Raw genomic sequence first — 19053 nt, forward strand, 5'->3', positions numbered from 1 at the left:
TAAACGACCAAATTTGTAGCATTTATATCTGAAGGAAATTTCTTAATCTTGAACATTAAGAAACACTGTAGTGTTCTACACATCACTGATTAATGGCAAATATTTAAGTTCCTGCTATATGCATCAAAATATGATGTTTCCCACAAACCACATAAAACGGGGCTAAACGTAAAATAAAAAACCCTGATATATTTCTTTATATTTATTTCAGTGATGGCTACATTCCACAACTGTGAATGAAGCTAATTTCCCAGAATTCCTTGGTTGCTATCCTGTTTCAGCACACGTTGAATATCACCATGAATGAACACTTACAGGATGAGAACGTAGGTGAGAAAAAATGACAGCAGGTGTCTCTAACATGCACTACACCGGTCACTGTGGAATACCTGGTTCTTCTACCTGGTCAGCCCTTAGATCTGGTTACTCAATCAGTGAGAGGACTGGCCTAGATGAGTTCTTAAGCATTTGGTGGCTAATGGAAGCTTTACAACAAAATTTATTGCTTCTAAAATAACTAGCTATGGGAATGTGGGCCATTTATTTAACCTTAGGTGTCTGGGGTTCCTTATTCAACAAGCAGAATAGTAGTGAATTAATTAAGGGTATGCCTTCTGTAACCAGACTACCATGATTTAAAACCTAGCCTTTTCTGTTTGCCAGCTGAGTGACCCTGGGCAAGTTACCTAACCGGTCTATACCTCAGTTTCTTCATCTGTAAAACAGGAATGACAACAAGACCTGACTTCATAGGGCTGTTCTGATGATTAAGTCAGTCAATATAAACACTGTTTAAAACAATGCTTGCCAGATAACAGACACTCAATACATACATCTTGAATAAAAAAATAAATAAATAATCAGGAATTTCACACAATTTTTAAAAGCCTTGCTATAATTAAGGTAAATCATGACTACTTCTTGCTTCCAAATAGAAAATCAGCAGGGAGGAAGCTGTTCGCCTTGGCAAGATGCTTGATTACAAACTCACAGAGCAGCCACTTCTTCTGCGATCCATGCCACTGCTGCGCTGCTGTTTCTAAGAGAAAATTGTTCCTCAATTTACCTAACTACGGCAATTGAAGTAATTTTCCTGAAAAAAGTACTTATCACTTTAAAAAATCTAAATGGTATTTTTTCCTTCCCACTTTTAATTTTATTGGTCTTCAACCAAAACTCAAATATATATTTTTAATCTTTGCATGTAATTATTTTTTGCTTATTAAAATGTCATTTTCAGTAAAATATTTTTAAATATAAAAGTTATACTTGCAGAGTTTACAAAGTCGAATACTACTACAGGGTGGAAAAAGTGGAGTAAATGGGAGCAAGAATCACGTGGGACTGGGTACTGACCATACAATCCCACCTGATTCTAGATCCCCATTCACTTTTATTATCTTTCTGACAATTCTATTATTTGGACCTTGGACATCCTGAGATGGATTGCTATCTCTAAATTTCTCTTTTATTATTTGTGTCTGTTTTACTTTCTGGAGAATTTAACTACATTTCCTATATACCTATTGATTCCTTCATTTTTGCTATCAAATGTTTAACTATGAATAAGACTGTCTTATAGCTGTTTCTTCTTTATGGTGTTTTGTTTATATTTTGTGGAAACAATGACATTTCTCATCCTTTCTGAAGATATTAATGACAGCAGCCTGTCCCCACCTTGGAGTTTAAAGTACCTGCTTCTTCCAAGAGTCTCCCCTTCCTCATTTTGTGAGCTGGTCCCTTTCTCTTTTATGGGATTTTATCAGATGTCTGGTAATCCTCTACTATCTGTTCTTAAAAATTCAGGATTGCTGACTGGAAGTTCTGTTTTCATACATGGCACTTGGCAAGAGTAGTCTTCACTGTAAATATGGCAGCTGAGTTATTTTATCAAGAGCTACTGAAATATCAGTATCTATATTTCTTTTCACTTGGGTGAGGCACTTCCCTGAAGAGAGACTCCTCAACCTTCTAAGAGGAGGTGTTAAGTCCAGCTGCCAGAATACTGGGAATCCCATCACTAAGCACACACACTTTTAAAGGAAACAATTCCCTCATTTTCAGTGTGACATCTCACCCTCATCCTCAGTTGTATCTGTCTGTGTCTTAGAGCCTCACAGTTCTCCAATTCGACCTCTTCAAGAAACCTCTGGTCTTTTGCTAGAGTGTGGAGGGGCAGATGCCTGGTTTTATAAGATGAGAACATCTTGTGATCTAACTACTTCTTATACCTTTCAACCAAGTCTACTCTTGTCAGCTCTACTCCATAAATCCACCTTTACCATAATTGCTATCTACAATTCCTGAGGGCTCTTGAGTTTTCCCACAGTAATGAACATGTTTCTGGTTGAATTCTTCTCCGCCTGCCAGCTCAGGGTTCTGCTTTCTCTGGTCTCCATTACCATTTATCTATCTATTTTGCAAGCACCAAAATTTTATAGACATCATTTGCCTATTGTCTCACTCTCCCATTCTTGTGATCTTCATAAATTTATGCCTTTTTATTTCATTTATATTTATTTTAAGAGGTTTCAAAAAGGGAGCAAAAATAAATTTTGATAGTCATATAGTCATAATTATCTTGCATCTTAAGTGGTCAAATAGTTCCCAAGTGATAAAAATTAAGAGGCTTTAGAAATCAATCCAAACATCTAATTTTATATGGAAGAATCTGAAGTCCACAGAGAGATATGATTGATTAAAGGTCACTTGACAGCATTCTAGGCAAAAAGAAAAAGCATTTTATATGACTTTTATATACCTTTAGGGGTTTATTTTTTCCACTTCTGTTAGTGTTTTGTTCACATAAAGCATATAAATGAATACTGTGACAACCAGAAACACTTTTATTTTCCCTTCTTTTTCCTCTTAACTCGGTTGGTTCAACCATTATCCCCCTGTCAAGTTAGTTCAATCTCCCCAGTCAAATTAACCCTCCCGAGTCTCAGACTTTTCATCCACAAAACACAGATCATACTACCTACTGCGGGTGCAGGTTGCATGAATTAAATAAGAAAGTATATGAAAATCACCCACGAGAGCAGCCAGCAGATTGTGTATACTTGATGCCAAATTAGTAAGTAATAAATAGATGAATTTAACTGTTGTGGATATATACAATTTTATCTGAACAAGACCCACCTTCTCTGGAACTGCCGCCCCTTCAGAACCTATGGCAAGTGGGACAAGGCTACCAAGGGAGCCACCACACTGAAAATGGCATGACCTGGCCCAGGCCACCCAGATCAGCCACAGAATTGGTCTTTGACCGGAAGTCAAGAGATTCTGAAATTTAGAACTAATTATGTGGCTACTGAACGTCCTGAGAGCTGAGTCACAATAGTGGTAATGTGCTTGGTTGCTCCGTCAGGTTCTCAAACTGCAGATGTTGCATCACCTTCCTGTGGGACATGTGGAAATATTTAGCATGTTTATTCGGTTGTCACAATGGCTAGGGTCACTACTGGGACTTACGGGCAAAGGCCTATAATGTCGGACATCAGAAATAGATGGTCCCGCCCTTCACAGAAGTGTCCTGTTTAAAATGTCAGTTGTGGCCCGGGTAAGAAATACTGCTAGAGGGAAAAGCCACAGACAATTTCCTAGGCTTAAAGTCCTTATTACTATCTTCTCCATTTGCAAGTTCAATTCCTCCATGCATTCCACATGATACCCTAAGGTAGGTTTTATTTGTTGTTGCTTCTTGTTTTTTTAAGAAAAAATCCTTCAAGCTAGTCACAGTACTCGCAACAAGAAAAGGCCTCACCAACAGATGGACTGAGTATGTATTTTGGACTTTCTGGATGACAAAAACAATAAACAATGAAAGCAGCACAGTTCTCTTATTTGCCATTAGTCCCATAACACCTCCTGAAGTCCACTTGCTATGGGTTCTGAAGGGGTGTCATCACACAGTGCCCCCATCTTATCAGCAATGTGAACACAGTGGTTTCTTAGCATTTCTAGCCTTCAGTTTCATAATTTCCAGGTGTGGCTTATAAAAGTCACTACATTTCAGGGTTATTATGAAGATTAAAATATCAGATAAAGTGCTAAGCGCTGTGACAATGTTGAATTTTACCTGAGCAGCCCTGTGCACCTAAAAACAGTGATGATTAAGAAATCTTCCCACCCTTTTGTGTTTCTGGAAAGTGCTTGTTGCAAAGGACCACTCTTACCCACACGACTTAGATAAGACTCACAGATGATCCTTTATTTACCTACAGCAAGAACAGACACAAACCCTCAACATTTCCATTATTTTGCCCCTCAAAAATTAGCTGAACTGTTGGTTTCCACTGATCAATCAGAAAAAGACATATCCTGAGTAAGTTAAACTTTGCTTCCACTTCTCTCCTTTCTTCAACCCCTGAACTTTGACCCATCTTCAGTCTGAACCAGCAGACAAGCTCTACCTGAAGGACCTTTTGGAAAAAAAGCCAAAGGGGTAGTGTTGTCTGATCACCGTCCCATCCTGCCACTGCCACCCATTCATCCCACTGCCCCACACTGTTCTGGCCTCAAGCACTTCACCCAAGAAAGGAAAGCCCTTTTCTGCCTGATTCCTGAGATGTAACTTACAGTTTTCACGGTCAGGTCTTTCTCCCTTTTTAATAACCCCTCTCCCTATTGCCCATAGTCTCTTTCTGTGCTCTTGCAATCACCTTTTCAAATAGTCTCTCCTTATCCATGTCCTGATTTGCTGTTTATTTTAAAACTATATCTGCAAGACAGTAAGAAATAAGAAAATACATTTTAACATTCATTTGTATAAATAATCTAATTTGTCCATTAATACATATTCATTATTAATATTAATAAATATTCATTTATTAATAATTTTATTTGTTCACTTACATGGAAATTATCATTTTACTAATTTGCAAATTATAATTCCTAATAATTTTTCTCCGGATGTCAATTATTGTATCTCTCACAGACACACAAATGTTACATTTTTAAACACAAACCATCCAAAGTCCCATTATTTTCTCCATTAAAGATTAGCTGAACTGCTTGTTTCCACTAATCAGGAAAAGTCACATACCCTGAGTTGGTTTTTGAGTGATTATGAAGATGGTATAACAACATATAGTAACTATATTTGAGTTTCACTGCATGATGTATAAGCTACATTAATTATATTATTCACTGGCAAAGACCTAATGCCTTTCTGAACTGGCTTTAATTGATCTAAACTATATTTGTGACATGACACTGTTCCGTGGGGAGCAATTACAGTTAAGCTGTCATTTCATAAACAACTAAATCTCAAGAACATGTCATGGTCCCCATTAAAAGGTTTCCCGTAACTGAGTGCTCACCAAAAAGTTGATTAGTATAATAAAGGGCTATTTTACTGACCTCTAACACAACACTCAACACTGAATTTGGAAACTCCGCCACCAAAGCTTCAAACATGCTCTTCTTCCAGAGTCCCTTAGCCCAGCAAATGGAGCCACCGTCTTTGCAGCAACTCAGGCCTGAAGCCTGCCGCCTCCTGCATGAAGGCACTGACTAGGCCTGTGTGTTCACTGCTTTCTCTCTCCAACATGAATAGAGAGGGCGTTTAATACATCTTAATGATCTAATTAGTTATATGTTAATGATTTTACCTCCGAAACATCTCTTAAACTTGTCCATTGTCTTCAGTCCTACCACAACCACCCTAGTCTAGGCCCTCATCTCCTCTCCCTGGACCGCTGCAGAGTCTTTTCTCTGTATCCACTTCCATTTCCTTCAATCAACAGAAAGGTCTTTTTAAAACACAAGTTGCCCATATTACATCTCTGCTTAAAATACAACGATGTGACTGTCCTGCGAACCTGAGTGCCAATGTTTTGCTACTGCTGTGAAAAGCCCTCCCGGAGCAAGCTCTGGCTCACCTCTCTAGCCTCAACACATTTCTGCTTTTAATTTTAGCCATTCGGGATTTTTTTCAGCTTCTCAAAACTGCTGCGCTCCAAGAACTGCACATTCAGTTCAGACGTACAGAGTTGGAAGGAACGTCATATCCACCCTTTAAACAATTAAAAAAAAAAAAAAAAAAAAAAAACCTGGACAGAAAGCAAATTAACACTGAAGTCCCTGGGCAAAAATTATTTCTCCCTGTAGGTATCTCTGTCCAGGCATCTACAGGGAGGAATAAAACTCAAGCATTTGCTCATCTGGGGTGGGCTAACATGAGAGTATGAAGCCCTGGAAACCACCCAATTAGAAAAGTTGAAACCTTCTTAAAAGCTTTTTCTGCAAAAAATCCCTCCTAGCCCCCAGGCACTCACAGAGAAAGTCAAAGAGAATAAAGAAACCACTTCCTCTGGGGAGCCAGTGGGGGATAAGGGATTGGTGAAATCCGCCCAGACCCACCTATCCTATATCCTTCTCCTGAACAAAAGCCTAATCTTCAGGAGGAATCGGTGTTGAAGGCACCATCTTAGAAGCAGAGACCATGCCCTCGCCACACAGTAAACCTGCCAGTGCCTTGACCTTGAACTTCCCAGCCTCCAGAACTGTGAGAACATAAATGTATGTGCTTTATACATTCCCCAGTCTCAAGTATTTTATGGCAGCAGCACAAATGGACTCGGATACCTTCTGGTATTTAAAAAGAAAAGTCACATTCTGCAAAATTAAGTGACCCATAGGATAAAAAAAGAAAATTTCTAATACAGTATTTTGCAATTGAGTTAAACTTCTTGGCCTAACACACATACAAATATATAATAACTATTCTATCCCATAAAGACCATAATGTTATATTCAATTAAAGACATCAAAACTTTTTTCAGAACAAACTATATTCTACAGAAATTATGAGTCCCTATTTGCAAGTAACAGGTATAAACTACATGATTTTCACACAACCTTAACTGACTTGGCAATGAGAATATTAGGGACAGAAAAGTTCCACTTCAAGGCTATCTTGGTTATCCACTACTACATAAGAAACTACTTCCAAATTGAATGATCTTGAAAAATAACTGTCTTATTTATTTGCTCACAATTCATCAACTTCGGCACTGTTGGGGGCAGACAGGCTCATGAGTTAGTGGTGGCTGTCAGGGGAGACCTCGATTCCTGCTGGTTTGCCTGACTCTTCACCTAAGTATCTTAAGCTTCCGCTTACCATGGTAGCCTCGGCATGATAGGTTTGTCCATGGTGTCTGATTTCCAAGATGAGAAAAGCAGAAGCTAGAAGTCTTTCTTAAAGCTCAGGCTTGGAACTGGCATTGTGTCAGTTCTGCTGTGTGCAATCAGGTAAGTGAGATGCAGAGTCAGACAAACTCCAGGAAGGGCACCACGCAGGGCCTGAAAGCTTGCATGTGTGGTCATGGGGGCAGAGCACAATATGTACACTACACCACTGATAAAAATGACAAAGCATCACTGATCAAAAAGTCAAATTTTAATACCCTCAAACATTACGGTCTTTTCTAAGGCCTGGCGAGCTACCTGCCTGCCACCTTCTTTTTCCTAAGTTGGGAAGCAAGGTGGTGATTTCTCTGAGCGCAGAAACCCTGTCTTACTCATCTTTGTACCTCAATGACTGTCTAGAACAGCACTAACTTATGACAGGCAAGAGATATTTCATGCATACAGAAGTGAATGACAAATGCCAACTGAAATTAATGCCCAAAAAGTATTAATCACTACCCAAGACGTTAATTAAAACAAAACCTAGAATATACTACACAGGCAGAAACGAAAGGAAGCACATGTTTGGTATATGGGGTCTAACTGGCCAACAAGGACTTGTAATTGAGCTTAAGTTCTAAGTGTTTATTTAAAAATGTTTAAAAAGACACCCGAGAAGAACTGTAAAATAAAGGATATTAGTATTAGATAAACAATGTAAATTTATTTCTCTAGAGGTGGGTCTAAAGTAGAAAGTAAAAAGGAGGATATAAAGAATTTTTTAAAAAACAGTTTGGATACAGTACAAGATACAGACAGTTCTCGACTTACAATGGTTCAACTTAGGATTTTTTTGACTTTATGATAGTGTGAAAACAAAACACGTGCAGTAGGAAACTTTATTTCCAGTATCCGTACAACCATTCTGGTTTTTCAATTTCAGTTCAGTATTTGATAAATTACATGAGATATCCAAGACTTTATTATAAAATAGGCTTTGTGTTAAATGATTTTGCCCAACTATAGGCTAATGTTGAGTGTTCCCAGCATATTTAAGGCAGGCTAGGCTAAGCTTTGATGTTCAGTAGCTTAGGTGTGTCAAATATATTTTTGACTTATAATATTTTTAACCTACAAGGGGCTTATTGGGCAAAAACCCCACTGTAAGCTGAGGATCGGTATATATCGCAAATCAGTTTAACAGCTAAGAAACTGTGAGAAAGGAAGAAGGCCAGAAAGCAGGTCCATCAGTACATCCCATGGTGACAGCAAATGTAAACACTACCTATAGGTTATTACCTCAAATATTCCACAGTAAAGTTAAGTTAGGCAATGTAAGAATTATCCCCACCCACATTTACACCTTTGCTCCTTCAGTGGGTACCATGTGTGTATACACACACATATTTATCTATCTAAAAATCATATGCTTGTCCTATCACTGGTTAATACTGCAATACTTACCTAGGCCAAGAGATTCATCATTAACACTACTATACATAGAGAAATAGTTCCGACTGAGAAGACTGTTCTTGTCATATCCAACTGGATCATAGTTGTTTTTAATTTTTTTATAAGGCTGAGTTGTACTAGGCACAAAAGAAGTATCAGCTCTGTGGTTTTCTCACTAATTTAGATTGTATTTATCAACAACCTTTAATTAACAGTGTCTTTTGCAGTAATATTTGCCCACTGGAGGACATGTTTAATTAAAACTAGCTAATATAACCCATAAACCTGCAACCAGGCACATATGAATAGCTGTATGCCCCAGTACACTCGAAGCAAATGAATTACTAAATGGTGTTTTGTTTTCACATCATCATAAAGTGAAAAAATCCTAAGTTGAACCAATGTAAGTCGAGAACTGTCTGTATCTTATACTGTCTCTAAATTTTTTTTTAGAAAATTCTTTATATCCTCCTTTTTACATTCTACTTCAGACCCTCATCTAGCAAAATATATTTATATTGTTTATCTAATACTAATATCCTTGTGAGATCCATTGTGGAATACCCCCTTTCACTTCAGGATACTGTCTCAAAGTGCATATAACTCAACTTAGATGAGTCATGTAAGGGTACTGTATTAATCCCTGCCCTAAATATTAATAAAGTTTAATTTCTGAAGAGCATACGCTCTGGAGTCAGACTTCTAGGATTCAAGTGCCTGCTACATAGTAACTTTTAGCAAGTTACTCAACTTCTCTTCTGCGTTCTTCCATGTTTTTCATATGTTAACAGGAAATAATAATGTCTATCCCACATTAAAGATTAAATAAGTTAACAGTAAAGTGCTTAGAATAATGTCTCGCACACAGAAAACCATTCCGTGTGTGTACACACACATAAACAGAAGTCTACACGTAAATAGAAGTTCTACTGTATTTTCCCAGCACCTAATTGTATTAGAAAGCATGCACCCCTCTTTGGAGAACACCACCCAAGGACTCGCTTTCTATACTTTACTGGGGAGAACAAAAACTGTCAAAGAACATCTTTAGTTTGTAATCTACACTTACCTGTTTTCTGCCCAAGGACAAAAATACAAAGGGAGAACAAACAAGGTTTATTTTCCCTTTATTCTCTTGAAATGAAAGAACAGATCAATACCTTTATTGGCTCAATGGGACATTTTAAGTTTAATCTTGACCACTAACATAATGATTACTTAAATAAATTACCATTCTTGGTATTCAGGATTCTGATCTCATTTGAATTATATCAGTGTAGTAAATGCCAAACTCTAAACAATAGTAAACCTAACAATGGACTTCGGACCATGGCATTCACATGAAATGGAGTAGCCTCCTCAGAAACAAAACCCTTGTTTCTTAGCATAGTTGCTGAGTCGAGCTTAGCATTGCAAAATCATTTTCAAGATTCTGATAATCACCCCTGAAAATAACAATCACTTTTTACATGGGCATTTTAACGTCCTAAGAGTAAGTCATTCCAAACTTGTGTTTAGGTGTTTGTTTATTTCAATATCACAAATATTTCAGGGTTCCCATCTAGATATATACAATTCCATGCCCAAGTAAAGCACTGAAGGCATTCCAGAATATATTCCTTATGATTTAAACAAATGTTATGATCCACTATTTCCCATAATGAAGTCATTCTAGCCCGACAGTTATTCTACCCTTCTCCCTCATGTCTGTTAATGTCCTGAATTTATTCTTAAAGACTAAATTTAATTTCATCCATAATTATTTCTCTAGAAATAACTCTCCATCACTTCTTTAAATTCCATGCTGTGCCTCTACTTTTATAATATTAAATCAATCTTTATCCTGTATTATTTAGTAAAATTTATCATTTCCCCTATTAGATTATGAATTACTGGAGAGTAAGTAGGACCCCACATTTAATTAATCATTTTTCCTATATAATGGTTTCTCAATAAATACTTGTGGAGTTAAAGCTTATTTTCCTCCAGATTGAATGGCACTATTCAATAAGGTTTTTATTGATTTTTTGTTGTTGTTGCAGAGATTACAATACATTACAGTTATAAATACTATTACTTAAATATATTAATTTTCCAACTATAGATCACTAGATATTATTAGTAGTGGTTGAGATTATTTGGTGTTGCTCCATTGACTGTAATTTTAACCTAATATCTATTTCTAAATGATAAACAGCCCAATTTATTTAGATGTTAGTAATGCTAAAGATCAATGAAGTGTACAAGCGACTTTTCCAGAATATAATATGAGCAAAATAAACATAGACATACACCCACAGGCACACACAAGTAATATACAATCTGAAATAAGCTATCTTACACACTTGCTATCTGCATTTGCTCAAGGTTGGATATTCCAGGAGGAAGTGTGTGGAGGACAAGCTATGAAGCCCATAAACATGAAATCGTTAATCCAGAAAATCCCAGACTGCAAAAGTCAGGCTGCAAGTGGGAGAATTAAATGGAAGATTTAAAATCAAAGGCAAGAAACTGATACAGCAAATAATCTATTGCAATAGATAGGGTAAGGGGTAACAGTGTTCTAATTAAGGAGTGAAATGAAATGTAAAGAGAGATAGATGGTAATTCATTTAGAAAGTAAATGAATGGCATCTGAAGGATGGAGGCAAGCAGGTCAATGAGGGAGAAGTGTGTAGGCAAAAATTATGTTCTGGTATCTGTAATGGGCACTCAAATACATGTGCTGTCTGTCATTTACTCAAGTAAAGAACACAGGAAAAAGTCAAGGTTGGCCAAGAAGAGGAGGTATGAAGTTGAGATATGGACATGGCAAATCTCTAAGATGTCTGTGGGATATCCAAGTGGAAGTGTCCTGTGGCCATTTGGTCTAACAGTCGGGAACAGAGACAGGTGACACACCCAGTGCCAGAAAGCACAGGTCGGGCTAGCTCATAAGCCTGATTTCTTTCTCTATAATCATGATTCTCAGTCTGCCTTTGTATTATGTGTCCATTTTTCATGTAATTACATATTATTTCTTTTAATGGAAATTTATAGTTCAGTCTACGGCATGAATTTTTGCCATTTTCCTCCAAAAGACTGCATCCTAGAAAAGAGGGATTATGTTCTGTTCACATTTCCTATCTCCAGTACCATTACAGTCACGCAATGTTCAAGTTGGTACAATTTGGTGATCCTTATGGAGCCCAGAGCCAAAATAATCAGTATAGTAATATCCAAGATACATAAGCCCAGCAGTACATTGCTAAAGCACTAACAATATTTTTACTTTTTGGCTCAGCAATAGGCATAGAGATGTATCTTCTATGATGTACCTCAAAGTAAGCAGAGATGTAATTAAAGAGTTAAATATAACAAAATTCATCACACACTTTAATTTCTAAATTTACTGCTTTGTGACCAACGTACATGTAATAACATGTAATAGACTGTTTCTAGTCTTTTAAATGTAATAAAAATTTCAGGGGCTTATATATAAGGATTATAATCAAATTTTTAATTATTCATTGGCTCAGGAAAATAACACCAATGATAATAATATGCCCCCAAACAATATCACTACATTATTTCAGGAACCCCTCAGTATATGCCTGGCTGTTTTTGGATTTCACTTATCAAATTTAAGTTCAAGTGTAGCTTTCTGCCTCAATAATCAAGCACTGTAAGGAGAGCAAACATTAAGATTTAAATTCCCTCCACAATATGTCTGAAATGCTGTCATATTTGTAAATACCAACCTAAATAACTTCCCAATTCTCACAGACAGGGGCTGTGTCGCAAGACCCAAGTCCAGAGCCTGTGACAACAGGACAAACGTAGCTTCTGAAGATTTACTCTTCCTGCTGCCGCTTACCGGTTCTTTTCCTTCCAGTTCCCACTACAAGACGTGGGTTGACAAAATGAGAAAGTAGAAGGGAACCATCCATCATAAAACAATGGCCATTATGGGCCAATCAGTTTCTCTACATTTATACAATCCATAGTGGCCTTTCTACTTTATCATAGGCCCAAGATTTAATGAATACCAGGAGTGACTCACAGTAAATAAATGTATCCTTATGTGATTATTTTTAATATCAGGCTGCCTTGACGTCAACAAGATTCAAAATCCCAACTAGCCAGCTGCTATGGTTTGAATGTTTCCCCTCCAATTCATGTTGAAAATGGCCCCTTTGGGGGTAATTAAGAGGTAGAGCCTTTTGGGAAGTGCTGAAGTCATGAGGACTCTGCCCCCATGAATGGATTCAAGCCTTTTAAAAGGGCTAAGGTAATTAGCTGAGGTTCTTTTTGCTCTTCTGCCTTCTACGGTGCTAGGAGGCAGCAAGAGGGTCCCCACCACACACCAAATGCAAGTGGCTTGATCTTAGATTTCCCAGCCTCCAGAAATGTAAGAAATAAATTTCTGTTCTTTATAAATGACCCAGTCTCAGTATTTTGCTATAGCAGCGCAATGGTCTAAGACAACCAGATTAGTTTTGGCACTGTGGATACAAAAAACTAGCATACATGTACATTATCACTTTATTTCTAGAGGTAAATTATCAAATGAACATCAAAAATCATTTTCACATAAATTATCTGAAAAAATATTATGTCTCTGAAAATCAATCAGGAGCAACAAAAATGGCAACATTTAACATATGTCTATGACTGCAAAATATTTACTATCCTAGGAAATCTGTAAATCCATGATGATTTCCATGGAACAGGCTTCTACCAAGTAGTAATTTAAGGGGTTTTAAATTGTCTATGACATACTATAGTACAAGGAAAAAATGCAAGCCCACTTCAAAAAAGGCAGTTTCCCTGAAACTTCAGGAACAGACATGTTTTATATCTCAAAGATCCTTAACTTAACCATTTATATGAGGAGAACAAATACATCACAATCCCAACATTCAGATTACAGAAAAACTTTTAACGTTAGAAACTTTTGCTGGTTAAGACAAAGTTACTGCAAATAGTATGTATACAGATTTGAATGCTTAGAGGCTAAAAGAACAACTATCAAATTAATAAATTTAATAAACCTAATTTAAACTTATAGACATAACATAGCACTCTAAACCTCGAAAATCACAATCACAGTACAAAAATACCTCCTGAGTAAAAATCTCAGGCACATTTTTCCCCAAAAAATTGAAATCTTTTTTATCTTAATAAAGGTTACACTAAGTTATTAAAACATTCACGTACAGAAACATGTAAAGTAGAAAAATATCACAAAAACCTATCCTCCAGAAAATAACTGCTATTAAGATTCTGGTTCGCTTTTTCAAATAATTCTCCAACTTGGATCCTGTATTTTCTGTATCTTGACTTTTCTTTTTTCACTTAATAATATAGCATAGACACTTAAAACACAGCATTATGCATAGAGATATAATGTATTTAATGTCATATTCCAACTCACTTTTTAAAATGGTCCATAAGCATTCTTTCACCCCAGCATGACTATGCATGTGGCATTCCCTCTCCTGAAATAGTCTGCCATCATTAAGCACCTGGAGAAGCCTCATCGTCTACAACAGTTCAAATGTCATTCTCTACTTTAACTTCACAGGACCTTTGGCCAATGCCATCCACATTCTGCTCCCTTACCACTTAATTTATGTCTTCTATAAAAATCTGTCTAGTCAAATAAATTGGCTTGGAATTTCCCAAATGCCTTCTGTGCTTCAATATAGTGCTCCTCAGTCGCCACCCTTCAATTTCACTGTCTCACTTCTGACCCCAGCCAGCCAGCCTCGTTAGTGACAACCTCCTTAGAGCAGCCTTCTCTGAGCCTATCACCAGGACCCTCCTCTCTGTCCTTTCAGCGCCCCCTGTTTTATTAATATTAACTTATTCATCTGCATTCACCAAAAAACTGGCATTTTTTTGAGCCCAAAGACCATGACTTAATCACTTCTATTTTCCCAGAACAATGTCTGGCTCAGAGAAGACCCTCAATAAATGCTAGGTATAGACAGAGCCGGATCCACTGTCGGATGAACCAGTGGAAAAAAAATAAATGTAAACCCTAAACCGTAATGTATCTGTAGGTCCTCAAAGACAGGGTACCTTGTTCCAATGTTGATTTGGCATTTATTTTTATTTTTTTTTATTTATTTATTTTTAAATTATTATTATACTTTAAGTTCTAGGGTACATGTGCATAACGTGCAGGTTTGTTACATATGTATACTTGTGCCATGTTGCTGTGCTGCACCCATCAACTCGTCAGCACCCATCAACTCGTCATTTACATCAGGTATCACTCCCAATGCAATCCCTCCCCCCTCCCCCCTCCCCATGATAGGTCCCGGTGTGTGATGTTCCCCTTCCCGAGTCCAAGTGATCTCATTGTTCAGTTCCCACCTATGAGTGAGAACATGCGGTGTTTGGTTTTCTGTTCTTGTGATAGTTTGCTAAGAATGATGGTTTCCAGCTGCATCCACCATGTTCCAAGCTGGCACTGATCAGCACCAGAGGTTAAGGTTTATCTGCAAAAAACCCATGGAGAACAATTTCCATAGCTTCTTAAAAAAACTTCCAAAAAATTCATAAAACAGCATTTAGAATTTCACCCTTTACATGCTCAGATACATAACTCAAGAGAGTGAATATACATTAAGGACTGAACACTAAATGATTCATGTGTCCAATGCTGTGTCATTGAAAGAGTGTTGAAAATGGTTCATTAAGGGAATAGATATTATTCAATTAATAGAAATCACTTTATCAGATGGAGTTTCACAAACAGTAGTTCTCTCTTGCCCCAGAAGCTGGAAGTGTACCATCAGCATTAATTCCACACTACACTGTTCTCTACTCACAGCTATTACAGAGGGGTATAACCTGTTCGTTTCCTCCAGTTCATTCTATTAACTGACACAAGCATGAAAACTTCTTAGGATTGATTGCAGTGCTACATTAGCTTGAAACAGGGCTGGCTTTAAACTTGTATGCTCCATTATGCTAAGCAGAAATACTGTTTTTCAGTATCCTGAAAGCAGTAGACTTCTAAATGGTCTACTTCAGACATTGTTAAGTACTTGAAATAGACTCTAATCTCAAACACAGAAATTATAATTTTTCTTTCATTACCTCAAAGCCGACAGTGAAAAACAATATTTGAGATTTTATTTCATATACTTTATTGATGTTATGAGTCAATAATGATGTGAACACGTTCTGAGAAATGCATTGTCAGATGATTTCCTCATTGTGCAAACATCAAAGAGTATACTTACACAAACCTAGATGGCATATCTTACTGTATACCTAGGCTATATGGTATAGCATATTGTTCCTAGGCTACAAACCTGTTCCTCACGCTACTGTACTAAGTACTATAAGCAATTGTCACACAATGGTAAATATTTGTATTTCTAAACATCGAAAAGATACAGCAAAAATACAGTACTATAATCTTATGGGACCACCATCATATATGCAGTCCATCATTGACTGAAATCACTATGCAGCACATGACTGCACTTTATTTTATTTCATTTACAAACTTGGAGACAACAAAGTATTAGTTTCAGGTTAATCATCATCAACTAGACTATGAACTACTTAAAGACAGGGTCTATAATCTGGTCATCTTTGTATCTATTGCATATTAAGTATACAGGCCATATGAAGCATAAAGAATCAATATACAAAGATTTCCACCAGTCATGTTTGAGTAATAAGCCTGTCTATGAAATGTTCATAATGTAATTTTCTGTTTACAAGACACATATATTCCCCCGAGTTCTGCAGGTATGGCTGAGTACATTCCTAACAGGCTGCCCACCTATAAATATCAACTGTAAACTCCTAAACTCACAGCAAAATATAAAAGTTAACTATCTGAAGCGCTGAAGACTGATCGAAAACAGGCGGATTCTGAAAGAAAGCTATGACTTCAGCAAAGGAAATACCCTGGAGTGAATTTACTCATTTTAGAGCTTTTGGCCTTAGTGGCAGAGATTGAGAAAACTATAGCGCTGAAAAGTGAGGGAGGAATACTAGAAAAGACAATCAGAGTTGCAGATCACCAAATACTATGTATAAAATCTTCCAAAATCTCTGGCTGGCCCCTGAATCATATGACAGAAATTAAACACAAAAAGGCAAACTAAGACTTGAACTCCTGCCCAATAGACACACAGTTTATACCCTAAATCCAACCAAGTTAATTAGCTGCTAAAACAAAAATATCAACATTCTTCCAAAGAAAGAAACAGAATCCAAGGTTTCTACAACGTACATTCACAATAGCCAGCATACAATCCAAAATTACTCAAGATGCAGAGGACTGAAGCAATATGACTCTTCATCAAGATAAAAGACTCCCAGTGCAAAATAAATCTAAGATGGCCAAGATTTAGAAGACTCAGAAATTAGTAGACAGAGATGTTCAAGGACCTATTTAACCATACTCAGTGACAGAGGAAAATAATACTTGCAATGAATTAAAAAATAGAAAATTCCAACAGAGAAAAAAATATTTTTACACACATACATGTGTATATGATTCCAACATAAATTCTGAAACAGATGATTACGATTCCTGATATAAAAAAATTACTTGGTGGGTTAACAGCAAAATGAAGACAGAAATGAATCATGAATTTAAGATACACCAGTAAAAGTTATAAAATCTGAAGGACAGGGGAAAAAAAAACAGAGCCACAGAAACCTTTGTGAGAGTGACAAAAGGCTGAACATATGTGTAACAGAAATCTCAAAAGAATGAGAGGAGAAAGGATCAGAAAAATGATTGAAGTAGTAACTGAAATATTATGATAAAATGTACAAGTCCTTTTAAAAACAAATTTTTCACAAAAGATGTCATAGGAAATCTGTCTAGTGTCATATCAAAGATATTGAATTCATCATCAAACTCCAGGCCCAGATTGCTTCACTGGTGACTTCTATCAAATATTTACAAATAAGTAACACTAATCTGATATATGTTCTCTGAGAAAATGGAAAGAAACACTTATCCAGTCATTTTATGAAACCAGCGTAAGACTAACACTAAAATCTGACAAAACTATTACTCTAAAAAATGTACAGGTCAGGCTGGGAGTGCTGGCTCCTGCCTGTAATCCCAGCACTTTGGGAGGTAGAGACAGGCAAATCACATGAGGCCAGCCTGGTCAACATGGAGCAACCTCATCTCTACCAAAAATACAAATGTTAGACAGGCGTGGTGGTGCATGCCTGTAATCCCAGCTACTCGGGAGACTGGGGCATGAGAATCACTTGAACCGAGGAGGTGGAGGTTGCAGTAAGTCAAGATTGTGTGACTGCACTACAGCCTGGGCAACAGAGCGAGACTCTGTCTCAAAAAAAAAGGTATAGGTCAGTATCACTCATTAACATAAGATGCAACTGAATCCAGCACTATATAAAACAGATAATGTATCACTATTAAGTAGGGTTTAACCCAAGAATACAAAGAAGGTTTTAGTTTTCAAAATCGATCATTAAAATCTACCATATAAACAGTGTAGAGAAACACCTTGTGTTTATTTCAATAGATGTAGAAAGAGCATTGAAAAAAATTTACCACCCACTGAGGATCAGAACTCTGAGTAAAACTGAAGTAGAAGGGAACTTCCTCTACCCAACAAATGAAATCTACCAAAAAAACCTTGTAACTAATATTGCTCTTAATGCTAAAATAAATGCATGTTTTCCTCCTTGATTAGAAACAGGAATAATTTCTACTCTGCTCATGTGCCTTCAGCATTATACTGGAGATATTAGCCAAAATAATGCAAGTAAAATAATAAGATGCATAAAAACTGGAAAGGGAGAAGTAAACTGTTTAAGCAAATGATATAATGATGTGTATGACAAATCCTAAGAAATCTACAAAACAACTTACTAGAAAAAGTGAATTTAAATTTAGCAAGGTAGCAGAAGTCATGGTTAGTATACAAAATTTTATATTAGAAAAAAACTGGAAAATAGAAATTTAAAAATACTCAATTTACGATAGTGTCAAAAAAAACCACAAAATATTTAGGAATAAGTTTAACAAAAGATATACAAAACTCCTACCTTAAAAAGTACAAAATGCTGTTGATAGAAATTAAATGGAAGACTCAATATCGTTAAGATGTCAAATCTCCCACAAATTGCTCAACAGATGCAATGCAATTGCAATTCTAATCCCAGCAGATGGCTTTGTAGTAATTAACAAAGAAATTCTTAAATTTATATGTAATTGTAAAGGATCTAAAATATCTAAGTAATCCTGAAAAAGAAGGACAAAGGCGAAGGAACTATATTACCTAAACTCATGTCTCACTATGTAAAAACCTATAGTAATCAAGACAGTGTGGTACTGGCATAAGGATCCATAAATACATTAAAAGAAGTGAACTGAAAGCTTAGAAATATACCCCCATTTATATGCTCACCTGATTTTCTCATCAAAGGCACCAAAAGAATCAGTGGAGAGAAACATCTTTCAAC

General features: G+C 36.6%; 1 protein-coding gene across 5 annotated transcripts in view; it reads right to left on the bottom strand.

The window, feature by feature from the left end:
• LOC105488247 (KH RNA binding domain containing, signal transduction associated 3) overlaps window positions 1-19053 on the bottom strand; it is a 201198-nt gene that overhangs the window by 112283 nt on the left and 69862 nt on the right. The gene's annotated exons all lie outside the window — the stretch shown is intronic.

The sequence above is a fragment of the Macaca nemestrina genome, chromosome 8, assembly GCF_043159975.1.
Source record: "Macaca nemestrina isolate mMacNem1 chromosome 8, mMacNem.hap1, whole genome shotgun sequence".
NCBI lineage: Eukaryota > Metazoa > Chordata > Mammalia > Primates > Cercopithecidae > Macaca > Macaca nemestrina.